Below are 12822 nucleotides of genomic sequence, written 5' to 3'. Positions count from 1 at the left end.
AATAAGTGCTTAAATTACCTTTTCATCCACCTGAGAGTGTTTGATCACCAATTAATACTGCTTGCCTGAAAAGAAGGACTTGAGTTGTGTACTAAAGGTCATTGAGTTGTGGACACCCATAATGAAACTGTCTTTGGGAATGATTAAAGATGCCAAACAATAGTGGCTGTCAGCACTGCCTGGGCTGTTGGATCCCTGCATCCTTTCTCTTTAGAGCAACTGATCAAAGGCAAAATTGACAGCAAAGTCACGTTTTTTGAGACGAGAGGTCTAAGGGATGTCAGGTTCGAAAGTGTAATGTGCAGGGGCTGAGGGAAAAGGATGTGTGGGAAGGAAGTGTGTTAACCAGATGGCTCCACTTTGCTGTTTTTGGGAGCCCTTGAAGAGAGTGAGGGGGAGATCAAGGCAGCAAGTTTATGCCTGAGCAGGATTTTCAGCCAAAGGGAGCTCTGTGTGTGCTCTTCGCCTCACTGGTTCAACTTGACAAGGCTCAAGGCACACCCTCTAAATAAACTCCCTGGTACTTCACTTCTCATATTTGGAGCATGCTGCTCTTGGGTTGGACATTGTATGGTGCTAATATGCATCCTCTTTCTTTCTGGAAATGTACGAGCTCCTATTTTCTCTTTTCTTCAGATCAATTAACAAAAAATCCAACTTTCTTAGCCGTTTAATTTCAGGGCTTCTGAAAGTTGATTAGAACTTCCAGTTCCATGGGAACCACTCAGTATTGGCTAATTGATATCTGTGTGCACCTTGGTGACCTTTAGAACAATCTAATTAAAGGGATGCAGAATTCCTCTGGAGACCCATCTCTGCAGGCTCACAGTGGATATCATCATCCTTTGGGCTCCATTTAGGGGTGATCCTGTGTCTTTTTAAAGACAAAGTAAATAGGGATTCTGGGCTACTGCAAAAGAACAAAGTGATATGTAGGGATGAAAAAGTGTTGCATAGCCTGTAACATTGCTCTAACAACCTTACCAGTAGTTACTGCTAAAATACTCTATGGTAAATGATATGCAAGCAGCCTTTAACCTAACAAATGAGAGGAGGGGGGAAAAAGATATTATTAGCAAGCATAAGATGAATCATGACTATATATTCCCCAAAGTGGTGAAAACAATATCTATTTGTGTTCTACTTGAAAGAGATTTCAGCATGTGGGTACATTGGTTATTTATTTGCTGCAACTTGAGATAACCACTGTTAATTTATATGAGTGCGAACAAACTTTGAGTAGTGCCCTTTAAGTTAATTGCAGGGAATATTTTTAAATTTTCATTTTAGAATTATTTGTGCCATTTCAGTTTCACATCTCAACTATTTTTGATATTATTCATTATTCCTCATCTTGTTACTGAATTACATTTCGTGAACTAAGTGAGATTGCTGTGATTTGTGATGACATATGGTTTACTGAATTGCCATGATCTCCTGCTAAACTTGTCTGCCATTAGTTTAAGACTCTTGGACATTTATAAGAATACTTCAATGACAGCGGGTTGACTAGAAAAACTGTATATTGCCTTTATATGACACAAATAGGAACTCCTCCATGCTCAGCCCAAAATCCACAGTCTATTTGCATTTAATCTTGATCTTCTAGACAAATTCCAGTGCTTACTGTATGCTGTGTCTCTGAAAAAAAGGAGAACACCAGTTTGCTTTTTGGGTGCATCACTGAAAAGAAAGGCATAGACAGTTGTTTCAGTGACCTTTCAAACACCTTTTTTTTCGTTGTTTTTTTGTGTTTTTTTGTTTGTTGATACTTTTTGTGTGTTTGTTTTGTTGCAGTTCTTGATGGCCTTTCTTAGCCTGATGTTTTGTTGCAGTTCTTGATGGCCTTTCTTAGCCTGAATGAGTCCAGGCTATAAACAGCACATGTTGTTCTTGGTGTCTGAAAAAATCACATGCAAAATTTTTGTCAAAATTTTTCAATTTTCCTCAAATATTTATATCAACTTATCTTAAGCTTAACACAGTGACCTCATTTTTGGTAGCAAGGCAGGGATTTCTACCATTTCTCTGGCCTCTGAGGGAGAAGCAAATCCTGTGTTCTGGGATGGAAGGCATTATAATCCTGTTGGTTCAGACATCAAACTGCTTTGTCAAAGTGCTGTAGAGAAATACAAAGATGACAGTTCCTGTCCTGGGCAGCTGTTGCTCCCAGTTATCTGACAGACTCTGATGGAGAAACACAATGAGGAGCAGTGGCAAGGCAGGGGTGAAGGCAGAAGCAATAGCAGACACTGCAGAGGTGAAAACAATTGAAAGTGGGAACAGAAATTGTAGGTTGATCTCCCTAAGAAACTGCCAAGGTATAAATTGTTCCTGACAGTGCTTATCTATTTCTTCTTGTGTTTGCTTGCCCTGTGAACAGCTGAGTGTTTATAGGTTCTGTTGGAGGCAGAAGTCCTAATTATACCAGTGATATAAACCCCTCCAACTTCAGTCTGATATGAATACACAGTGACCTACTTCAAAAAAATCAATTGCTATTGCATTAATTGCATTGAAACCAGAATCTTATGCTCTAAGGGAACCTAAGATCTGGATATTGGGCCATTTGATGACTTAATTAGGAATAGAAGTCAATGACAGTCAAACTTACTAGAGCTGATACACTCTAATATTGACCTTTATTATGAATGCTTCATTTTCATGGTTAATATGTAAGAAAAATTCATCCTTTAGGTACTGACAAATTTAATGCAGATATGTCTGATTCAAATGCTCTCTGTTCTAAGAGAGACTTTTTTGTTTTTTTGCTTTTTGCCTGTGATTTTAAAACTTTTTTAGAAAAAAAATTGCTATTTTTCATGAAGTAGTTATAGATCTCTTGGAGCTTTTCTCATGAGACATCTTCTCTTGTGGAGATCAAAATCACTTCTGTCACATTTGTGGATCATTGCAATATATAATTTTGTGTGTGTTGTGCTATTTAAATGACTGATCGAAATCAATTACATGAAAGTATAAATTGTGCTTCAAGTAGATTAGAATAATAAGATAGGAGTTCCATTATTCAGGATGTATACTCAACCTGCTTCTTGATGTTTAATGGCTCAAATTCTCATAACCAAAGGCATTAGTATTATGTGTTGTAGCACTATCAACACTGCTGAACTGCAGCTCCTGGAGTCAGAAATCCTATACATTAAAAAGAAACCAACAGATGGCATTTTATAAGCCTCATGCTTCATTGTCCTATAAATAGAGGTTATCAAATGCATAATGAACATCCAGCAAGAATAATATTCCTTCTCTTTTAACTACTTTATTAATCATAAGAAAGCAACTAATACCCTTTTTGCCTCTTGCTGGTAGTTCTCTATGCAATATATCTGATGTTGCTATCATTAGACTGTGCTCATCTGTGAGTTAACATTTCAAGTGGGGCAGAGAGAACACAAGTAGCACCCACTTTTTTTTTTGGTCTTCTGCTATTCATGTTCCTGTAATGTGCATATACTGGTATTATGATGACATTGTCATTTTCATTAAGGATGGATTTCAAATGTTAAGAACCAGGATTTTCTTTTGCTAAAGGGAGGGTGGTAACTGGCAATTAGGTATAGCACAAACCTTAGTTGAAATGAAGTGAAAGAAATTGCTTTTAAAATAATAATAATGCCAGGTAGACAGAGATTGCTTATGGATAGTGTAACCAGTTTTACAGGAGAAATGTCAAAAGATGGTTATGGGAGCATTTGGAATGTAAAAAAAAATCAATCTGAAAGGGTGTTACATAAAAACTGTGCCTTCTATCATGATGGTGCCTTAAGACTATTATCCTGTATACTGTGATTATGAGGTTCTTTCTGTGGTAAAATCACTCTACCTTCTCTCATATAACTCCCTTAATGTTATTTATTGTCTTTTGTAAAAGGAAAGCAATGTGCTGCTTTTAGTAATGTAAGAAGTAATGAACTAAACCATCTTGTTAAAAGAAAATAGATCAGCAAATCAAAAATGTGCTTTAGAGCAGAAAAGGTATTACACAGGAAAAAACCCTCTTTATTTCATACATCTCCTTCCAGTGCACATTCAGAGCCCTTCCAGCTTATTTAAGGCCTGTTGGTTCTACATCTATGAAGAGGTTTTGGTTTTGCATCAGCAGTTCCTTGTGATTCCTTGGCAAAGGTTAATCTCTCCCCAGATTACAGGTCATCTGAGACTTCCTCAGCTCTCAAGAAGAGACTTGCTTCTTACCAGCATTTATTCTGGGGTTGATATGTACACATAGAGAGCCATCCTTATTTTGAATATTTCTTTATTTTATTCTAGAAAATATATGGTTTTTTGTGAGGAAATTTCTTGCAAACATAAAACCATGCAATTACTTTTCTTTCAATTAATTGTTTTGTGGTTTTTGTCAGCAGATGATGTCATGAAAGGAACAAAACTGCCTCTTTGTCTCGATGAGGAGTGAGACCAGTAGCCTGATAATAGTTTTATTAATGACTGTTCATCTGTTAGTCAAAAGGCATCAAGAATGGCCACAGAGCTGTGATTTGGACCTGTGGCCATGAATGGCTTTTTAAGGGTGGAACGTGAACTTACACTGCAGTTTTTTTGGTGCAGGCACTCTGCTGCCCTGAGAGCTGAGTTGGCTCCTCCAGGTCCCTCCTTTGAGCCAGCTGTGCTGTGGCTGTGGAGGACTGTGTAAATCCAAGCAGGGCCCTGGGGCTGGAAAGGGAGTCCAAAGCCTGGGCTACCCCCGGGATGAGCCCACGCAATCAGTTCTTGTGCAGCCAACCAGTTTGCTGCCCTTGTCTATGAGTGTGAGCATTAAATCATAAACAAAGGATTGATTTTGATATTCCTGGTGTCTTTTTAGAACAAGGAAATAAAGCTGGATTCTGTTCCAACTTATATACCCTTATCAAAGTACTAGAGGCAGCCATACTTTTTGCAAGGATGTTTTTGATAAATTTTATACTGGTGGGGAAAATGAAAAAGCACTGGCAAGGTGAAAATCTGAGCTACTTAGACTGAAGTCAGACCCATTCTTGGCCATTTGGCTTTGTTTCCTCACCTGTGCTTTATTGTCTCTTGAAATTTGAAACAGCATCCTGAGCTGCTGCTTGCCAGGATAGTTTGTGAACTGCAGAGAAGTTAGTGCTGCCTTGTGCTGAAATGGAGTTCACTCTCCCTTTAAACCCTCCTTCTCTAGCATTAATCCAAAGCAATTAATTCTTTTTCCTGTTAGCTAGAAAGCTTTTTCTTCTTGCCAACTGATTTGGTTATCAGTAACTCTATTAATTTAGTGATCTGATTCTTTGAACCTATTGCTTTAATTGTAACTGTTCATTCAATTTTTTTCATTGCATTATTCCATCTTTAATTTAGTAAAACTGTACAGTCAATAAGGTTAGAACAACTATAGTTATTTAAATGTTTTTTTCTTGTTCAGCCTTGAAATCAAATCCATAATTGCACAGTTCAGGTTTATAGCACTACATTGCAGCAAGATGAGCTCAAGGTTAGAGAAACCAACAGATGAGAAATTTGCTTGCATCTTGTTTTTGTTTCGCCACCAGTGTTCAAGAGTCCCTTTTACACTCTGTCAGTATTCTGAATTTGTTTCTCCTCTATAAGCAATATAAAGTCTGATTGTGTGCTAATGGAAAATCGTTTGAGCTGCTGTGTTGCCACCTTCATCAACAGAAGGGTGTTTTCATCCTGTGCACACAAATTCAAATGATTCACTCCTAACTGCACAGAGTGAGAACTTCCGTTCCAGCATTAAGAAGTCTAAGTAGAAGAAATCATTCACTCTTCTTTTAAAATGTATCCTCTGAGGCCGTATTAGTTAAAGCACAATCAAATACAGAGACCAAGTCTGATGGAATTGAACAGGCTGTTGCCACCAGGGGACAGAGGTGCTGCCAACCTGTGCCTGTGTACCTGGTTAGCCGGGGCATGCAGGAACCACTCTCTTAAGCTCAGTAGGGAACAGGGTGGGTTCCAGTTTCTGCCTACCTAACATGGTTAGACAAATCCAGGGGTCGTTCTCCATCTAGTGGCAGTTGGCCCTGTGGTTGGCCTACAGAGCCAGGGTCTGGAGCCTGGAAACTTCTGAACTTGTGGTTTTTGTTAGTAGCAATCTAGAGAAATATGAGTGCGTGATTGGTGACTGTGACTTGGAAGGACCTGAGAGATTCTTATCACTGCTCCTGTGGTTTTGTAATCAGGCAATGATATGGCTGGGTGGGCAAAAAGAAAAGGAATGATGTTGCTCATGGAGGGCTTTGGCTTCTGGGGCCAGAAATGCTTCTGCTGAAAACAACACTGAGCCGAGATTATATCACAAAATTCATCTCAGATTATGACACAAAATCCATGCATCGGTATCAACTTTCATTTTGAACAGAGAAAAGGAAAATTCTACATTATTAACATATATCAGGCATTGCAAAAATTTTGTTGAATTGAGTGTCTTGAGCATGTTGGACTGAAAAGAAAAACATGAGTAGGAAAAGATATCTTTTGAGTCAAGTATTGCACCTAGCAATTACATGTGCTTGTCAGGTTAGGAAAACAGAGTTATGAAGTTTGTATTCTTAAATGGAGGAGAGGATAGATAACTGTGAATGGATAAAGTGCATAAAGAAGCAGGGTTTTTCAAGGATATGTCTTGTTATAATTGTTCCTTTCTTTAATAGCTCTTCATTGTGGAATTAGAGGGAGGTAAAGTTCACTAAGTGGTGTCTGTAATGTATTTATTAAGAGACTTTTTTTATGTGTGTAAGGCAAAGGTGATCAGTAGCTAGTTTGCAGCTAGTCCAAACTTTCTAAGGAAATGAAAATAGGTGCCAAGAGTGGCAGGGGTAGAGGAGTGATCGAAGCAAAACTGTCCAGCTGCTCTCCATAGTGTAGCAGTGCTGAGAGCAGCTGCATTCTGCTGGGTGGGGTAAGGACCCTTGGCAGTGAAACAAGGAACCTGTGCAGAAGTGACAATTTTACTGTGGTGATGCCAGGCCATTCTGGTTTTCTTCTCTTGTTGCATGGAAATTTTGATTTTGGCTAATGCTGGGCGGGTGCTGGGGATGGAAGTAATTCTATTGTATGGACTGTCCTAAATCAAAAGCAAAAGATTTTTGGGGTTCATGAGGACTATTGCATTTGCTGCTGATTCTCCTGAGCCCTTTTCTGTAAGTCTGGTTAATTCAGTTGGCACAGAAGGTTGTAGAGCAGTTTGGCTTTTATTAATTTATTTTGACTGGTTTGCACTTAATTAAGGGACATCCATAAATGCAAGCTGGAAAGAGAGGTTTTGAGTAAACAATAGGATGGCAAGTACTGCTATGCCACCTGTTTCTCCTAAATTATGTGAACTATGTGAAATCATTGAATAATGGATGCATCTTCACTTAGTATTTCTACTGGATTTCTTTAGATCCTTACTGTAAATCTGCTGCTTGAGAGGGAAACCTATATCTTAAATAAGCCCAAGCAGGTGGTGAGGTCAAAGATTTCTGATCAAAACAGGGAGAAGGATAAAATATAATTTATCCATAATGGTAAGTCCATCAAAAGGTTAAATGGCTAGCAAAAATTTTGAGATAGTGTTCCAAACAAGGCTCAGAAACAGAATCTTGCTTTATTGTAACACATGACACAAAGATCACTCTGGAGCTGTGATTTTTGTATTTCGGTGCTTGTAAGTCCCGAGTGAAACAAGGAGCTTTGTGGTATGAAGAGGAAAGATGGATGACTCTTGTGTTTTCACCATGTACTGTGTGAGGAAAAGGATGTTTAGCTACTTGGGCAACAGGTTTTGTAGAGATCTGCAGGTAGACCAGCACAGGTGGTGGCATTGATGCACTTCCCAGTATTCCTGCAGGAGAAAGGCAGAAGTGGAAATGTATGGTCCTTGTGCATTGTTATGAACAACCCACTTTGCAAACTGTGATTAAGCTGGCAAAACAGCAAGATAGATAGGAGGTTTTTAACAACTTGGGTAAACAAAAGCACAATCTGCAAAGAAATTTTGGAGAGGTATTTTAAAGGTTATGTTTGGAATAGGGCAGGAACTACCCCATGGAAACTGGTCAAGCAATGATATGGTCTTGATAAATCTGGAGGGCTGCTTGGGAGCCTGAAAACTCTGTAATGATTGCATACCCTCAAGTATGTAATTTAAAATGTAGGTGTAAGGATATATTTTGGGTTTGAAGTTGGTTCTTTTCTTTTTCCTTTCCCCCCCCACCCTGCATAATTTATTTAATGTTAAGTGTTCTTCCAAGAGCATTTTGCTTACATGCTTGTGGACTATTGCATGACTCAGAGTAGTACATGAAGAATCTTTCTATATTTCCAGGGAACAGAAATCCCTACCTTACTATGCTCTGAAAGGTCAAATTCAATTTAATAAGTTTATCTCTCTGGAAAACAGGCATCTTTTTTTAGCTAGTGAAGAGAAAAAAGGAGATTTTATATTTTGAAAACAATAATATAAAGCATATTATAGTGTGTAAGTGTGAAGTACTAAAAGCTTCTACTACCGATACCATACTGGTGTAAATCCTCAGCACATGTTGAAGCCAGTAACATTATTTGTACTTCTATTATATAGTCTCTGTAAAAAAAGGAGAGCTGCTGGGAAATGCAATTCAAATTGGGTCTTAAAGTGCTTATCTAAGGGCGGTATCCTGCCAGCATTTTAAAAATAAGAGTTGTAATCAATGCCATTGCTTAAGAATCAATGTTGCCTGGTCTAGTCATGTGTGATAATACAGCACTGCAGCAAACAAAGCTATTTCCACTGCAGACTTGCATTCAGCTGGGTAGCATGTAGCTGTAGTAAAATATATTGCTGTATAGTGCAGCACAGTTTGAACTGGGAGCAAGGTAAAAGCGTATTTAGTGATATTATGAAGACATTGAGAACATGGGAACTTCAGAAATTGTTGGGCAGTAAGGTTTCATTAGGGTGCAGTGATAGGGACTGTAATTCATGCAGTGCTGGATGCTTAAAGTGGTGCCTGTTTTTTATCCTCTCTGCCCTTTTCATAAACCCTTTACTGCAATATCTCCAAGTTTTCAGAAGACTGGAAAAAATGTTTGGGCTTTTTTATAGTCTTTCTCAGAACTGTTAAGTAAACGGAGTAATAGCTTTAAGTTCACTTTGAATAAGAATCAGTAAAGAGAGGTCATTGTTTCCAGTGTTGTCAAGTGTTGGGTACTGGCAAACCAAAGTGTTCTGGACCTCTTCAACTAATCTGTACTTCTTCTGAAGCTTAAAGTTCTACACTGTGGTGATAACACCCCAATGGTTCTACGTGGAATGCTGCAAAGTCAGGTGGTCCTGGGCTGCCTATTTCCACTGGCCACACTATAGAGTCCTGCAAACAGATCTGTGATACACCTAGGTTTTCAGCCGAGGCTGTGTGAATGGCAAGGGAGAGGTGTTGAAGGGAGGAGGCGCCAATAAGATGTAGCTTATGTGACTCAAACCATTGCAAGGGTTGTGAATGCCTGGGTGTGCTCATAGAAATAGTTTCTTTTCCAGGAGCAGCATAAAATGTCAACAGAAAATCAACCTGATATAAACAAACTTCTTGACATGGGAAACCTGGGTTAGAAAGCTGTTCTTGCACACAAACACCTTCTACAGCCAAAAGTAGAAAGGAAGCAGTGTGCTTTTCGTTTTTTCTTTTCTTCTCTCCCTCCTTCTCACCAGGCCATATGGAAATATTTCAAGGTGTTTTTTACTTTTTTTTTCTTTCTCAAAAGAGGTGTATGTTCTTCTGCTGCTTCTTTTCCAACACCTAGTCATCAGGACACCCCTTTCTCATGTGGGAGACCTAGTTCAAGCGCTTACTCTAGCAGAATAGATTACTTGAATGTAACTTAGATGGGAGTATAATCAGCTTGTAGCTCTGGGTGGATTTGTCTCTAGAACTTTTCTTCTCCATTTCAATATAAGGTATTGTCCCTATTTCACGTAACCTTCCACACCATGGTTAAAAAAGTGAAAAGAAACCACTAGACATCTGAAGTCCTGTCATCTCAGGTCAGCAATGGAGCTTGGATACTGAAAATTTGCATCCAGACTCAGTTGAGTGGAATGGGTTAATCTCAAGTACCATAAAGAGCATTTTCTGTTTGAAATTATTTAAAATAAGACAATTTCCCCCCCTAATCTCTAGGATCTACAAATTTGAAGTTACTTAAAAGTACTTGTTTGACCTGCCAAAAATAAACCTGTGTTTCCCCTATACCTCCTAGAGAAGTGGACAGCTGACTGAGTGCAGGAACTGAGGAAAGGAACTTGATGTTCTTGTTCACCCTTAAATTAAGAACTGAATACAATGTTCATGCAACAGTCCACTCAATTAGTCATGAAATGAATAGGTGAATCGGCAGTGGGAATGAAGCCCAGTGTTCATGGCTCCTCTGCTCCTGTGGCTGTGCTCTGCCTTTAAAGAAGTATCCTCTTCTTTGAGTAGGAAATTGAAGATATAACATGTCACTTTGCCCTACTCTTTGGCTTGATTTTTTTCTTTCCTCTAAGGGACAAAAATTACAACAAGCAAAGGCTTTGGTAAAATATTTTTTTAAGTCAAGCATACAACAAGAAGCTGTTTCTGAAAAAGAAAAATCTTCATTTCAACCCTTCCTGGAAACATGAGTATGAATTATGAACTCCATTACAGGGAGTCTTTTCCTGAAGAGCACACAGATCCTTTGGAAAATACATTCTGTGTGTGACTGCCATTAATGACAATGAAGTCACTGAGAATGTTAATTCTGCACCTCATTTCTACTAATGGTTTCAGAAACACACCAGGAAACAAACAAATAAACAAACCCCACCCCAAACAAAAAAAAACCCAAGCCACAAACTCCATGACACAGCATTGCAAGACAAAAGAGAGGCCTTACCTGCTGGTAGAAATGGTCCATTGTGAGACAGTCACTAAACATAATATGGTTTAGAATGGACTGCTGAGAAAGACCAGGGATTTTTTTCAGGTAAAATTACTTTTCCCTTAGAGTACTTTCCATTGTGAGGCTTTCAGGGGACTCTGCACGCACAAACTGCATCAGTATTTAGTGACGGCAAAGGATTGAATTAGTGCAGTTGAAAAGGTCCCTATTCTTTGCCTGAGATGTAGAAAGGGCAGCGTTCAAGTTTCTGGCTTGTAGCAAAATATTTCTGCTTACATCACTTCTCGGTGGAGGTTGCAGTGAAGCAGGAACAAACACGAGATCAGTTACTGGGTCTTGGCTGGAGGGCAGAACTTTTTAAATGTACATTTTCAGACTTTTCTGGTTCTCTGCTTCACCATGCAGCAGCATCTGCTTTGCTGGTTTTGTTACTGTCTAGATGGGTAAAGTGCAAAGTAGCAGGAATGTGACTTCTACAGAGTCTTCACACAGCTGAGGTGAACTGCAGGTTAAATTCTAGTGGCTTCCTTTTTCCTTTGTCTGGCATAACCACTCTGCAGCTTCAATTGGCTCTAACAAAACAAGGATGTATTTTTATGGTCAGGTGTTGGGAAGTTTTATAATGGTGGAAGTACTAGGATATGTATTCACAGTGAAGTACCTGCAAAATATAAGTGTCATTCTTGGCCTATTACTACCTGTGAGATTGGTCAGTATGTATTTATGGAGGCTGCACAAGAAATGACATCTGGGGCTTTTCCTGTTGTGATTTTCCCTTTGGGATGTGTCTGTCTCTTTGGGTTGCTGTGATGGCAGAGGACAGCTGTCCTAGCAATGTCTCATTATCTGAAATAGGCAGCTCATTGAACAGCTCATGAGACTGGACTGTGTGTACTATGTGGATGGATCAGTGAGGTATGCAAGATGTTTTTGAATGGAGTTCCCCTGGAGATGGTTTTATATTGGAGAATCTTGTAAATTGTTTTTTTTCCCTCAGATGAATGCCAGTGAAGTTAGTTTGGAGATTATATTGATATGACTACTATTAAATTAAGACTAATTAATGAACACTTTTACTTGGAGAGCCTGCATTCTTACGCAACTGTACTGTAACAAAGGTGGCAGCCATACCTACCTTGCTTCCTTTTTATTTTAGAAAAAAAAGGAAGGATCTCTGCTCAGGAAAACAAACTTACAGAGTTTAGCCTTTTCCAGTTAGTGTGCAGTGGGTATAGTAACAAGGTGCTTCATTAGAAATGAAGGAGAAAGGTGTTTTCTTTTAACTATATACACTCCCATCCCTTACAAGTAATAACAAGAATTCTTCGGTCACTTGAGTGTTAGAGTTCTCGTGAAACACATATCGGTGATATTAAAATGTTGTGAATAAAGAAATTCCTTTTCTTCTGAATCAAAGTATTAACTAAATGCAAATGCCAAGATAGAGATTATTTTTACCAACATAAACATATGTTGGTATACAATACAATACATACAATTTGCCTTGCACTACATTAGGAGAGCATTTACGCAACTATAAAAATGTGGGAGGCTGGAAAGGCCTATCAAGACCCTTGTCCATTGTAAAAAGATGCCCATTAAAGAAAAATAGGGTGTGAAAAGTCACAATTGAAAGAGAGAAGCAGGGAAGTATATAGGTGTCTTATAAAGATGCAACAGATATAGCAGTGATGAAATTAACCAAACATAAGTACAAATTAAATCACATCTAGGCTGTGTGTACTCTGCTGAATTAAATCAGGTAAAAAATAAGGAAATAACAGTGCTTTGCCTTCTTTATGGCATCTTAAAAGACATGGCAATCCAGATAAAATGTTGACTGTGGCAAAATTTCAGCCTGTAGACACACAACAAGTTAATCAAGAATGTTACCTGTCCTGCAAAGAACTCTATAATTCA

At 38.7% G+C, this 12822-nt stretch overlaps 1 long non-coding RNA gene across 1 annotated transcript; it reads right to left on the bottom strand.

Annotated features, from left to right (window-relative positions):
- Nucleotides 1-7590: 7590 nt before the first annotated feature.
- LOC116183784 (uncharacterized) lies at nt 7591-11000 on the bottom strand. Its single transcript, XR_004148477.2, has 2 exons — nt 10897-11000; nt 7591-7846 (listed from the first exon to the last, which is right to left on the bottom strand). It is a non-coding gene; the product is annotated as an uncharacterized LOC116183784 (long non-coding RNA).
- Between the last annotated feature and the right edge of the window lie 1822 nt (nt 11001-12822).

The sequence above is a fragment of the Lonchura striata genome, chromosome 7, assembly GCF_046129695.1.
Source record: "Lonchura striata isolate bLonStr1 chromosome 7, bLonStr1.mat, whole genome shotgun sequence".
NCBI lineage: Eukaryota > Metazoa > Chordata > Aves > Passeriformes > Estrildidae > Lonchura > Lonchura striata.
The sequence above is the reverse complement of the archived record's forward strand: the minus strand, read 5'-3'. Positions and strand labels throughout refer to the sequence as shown.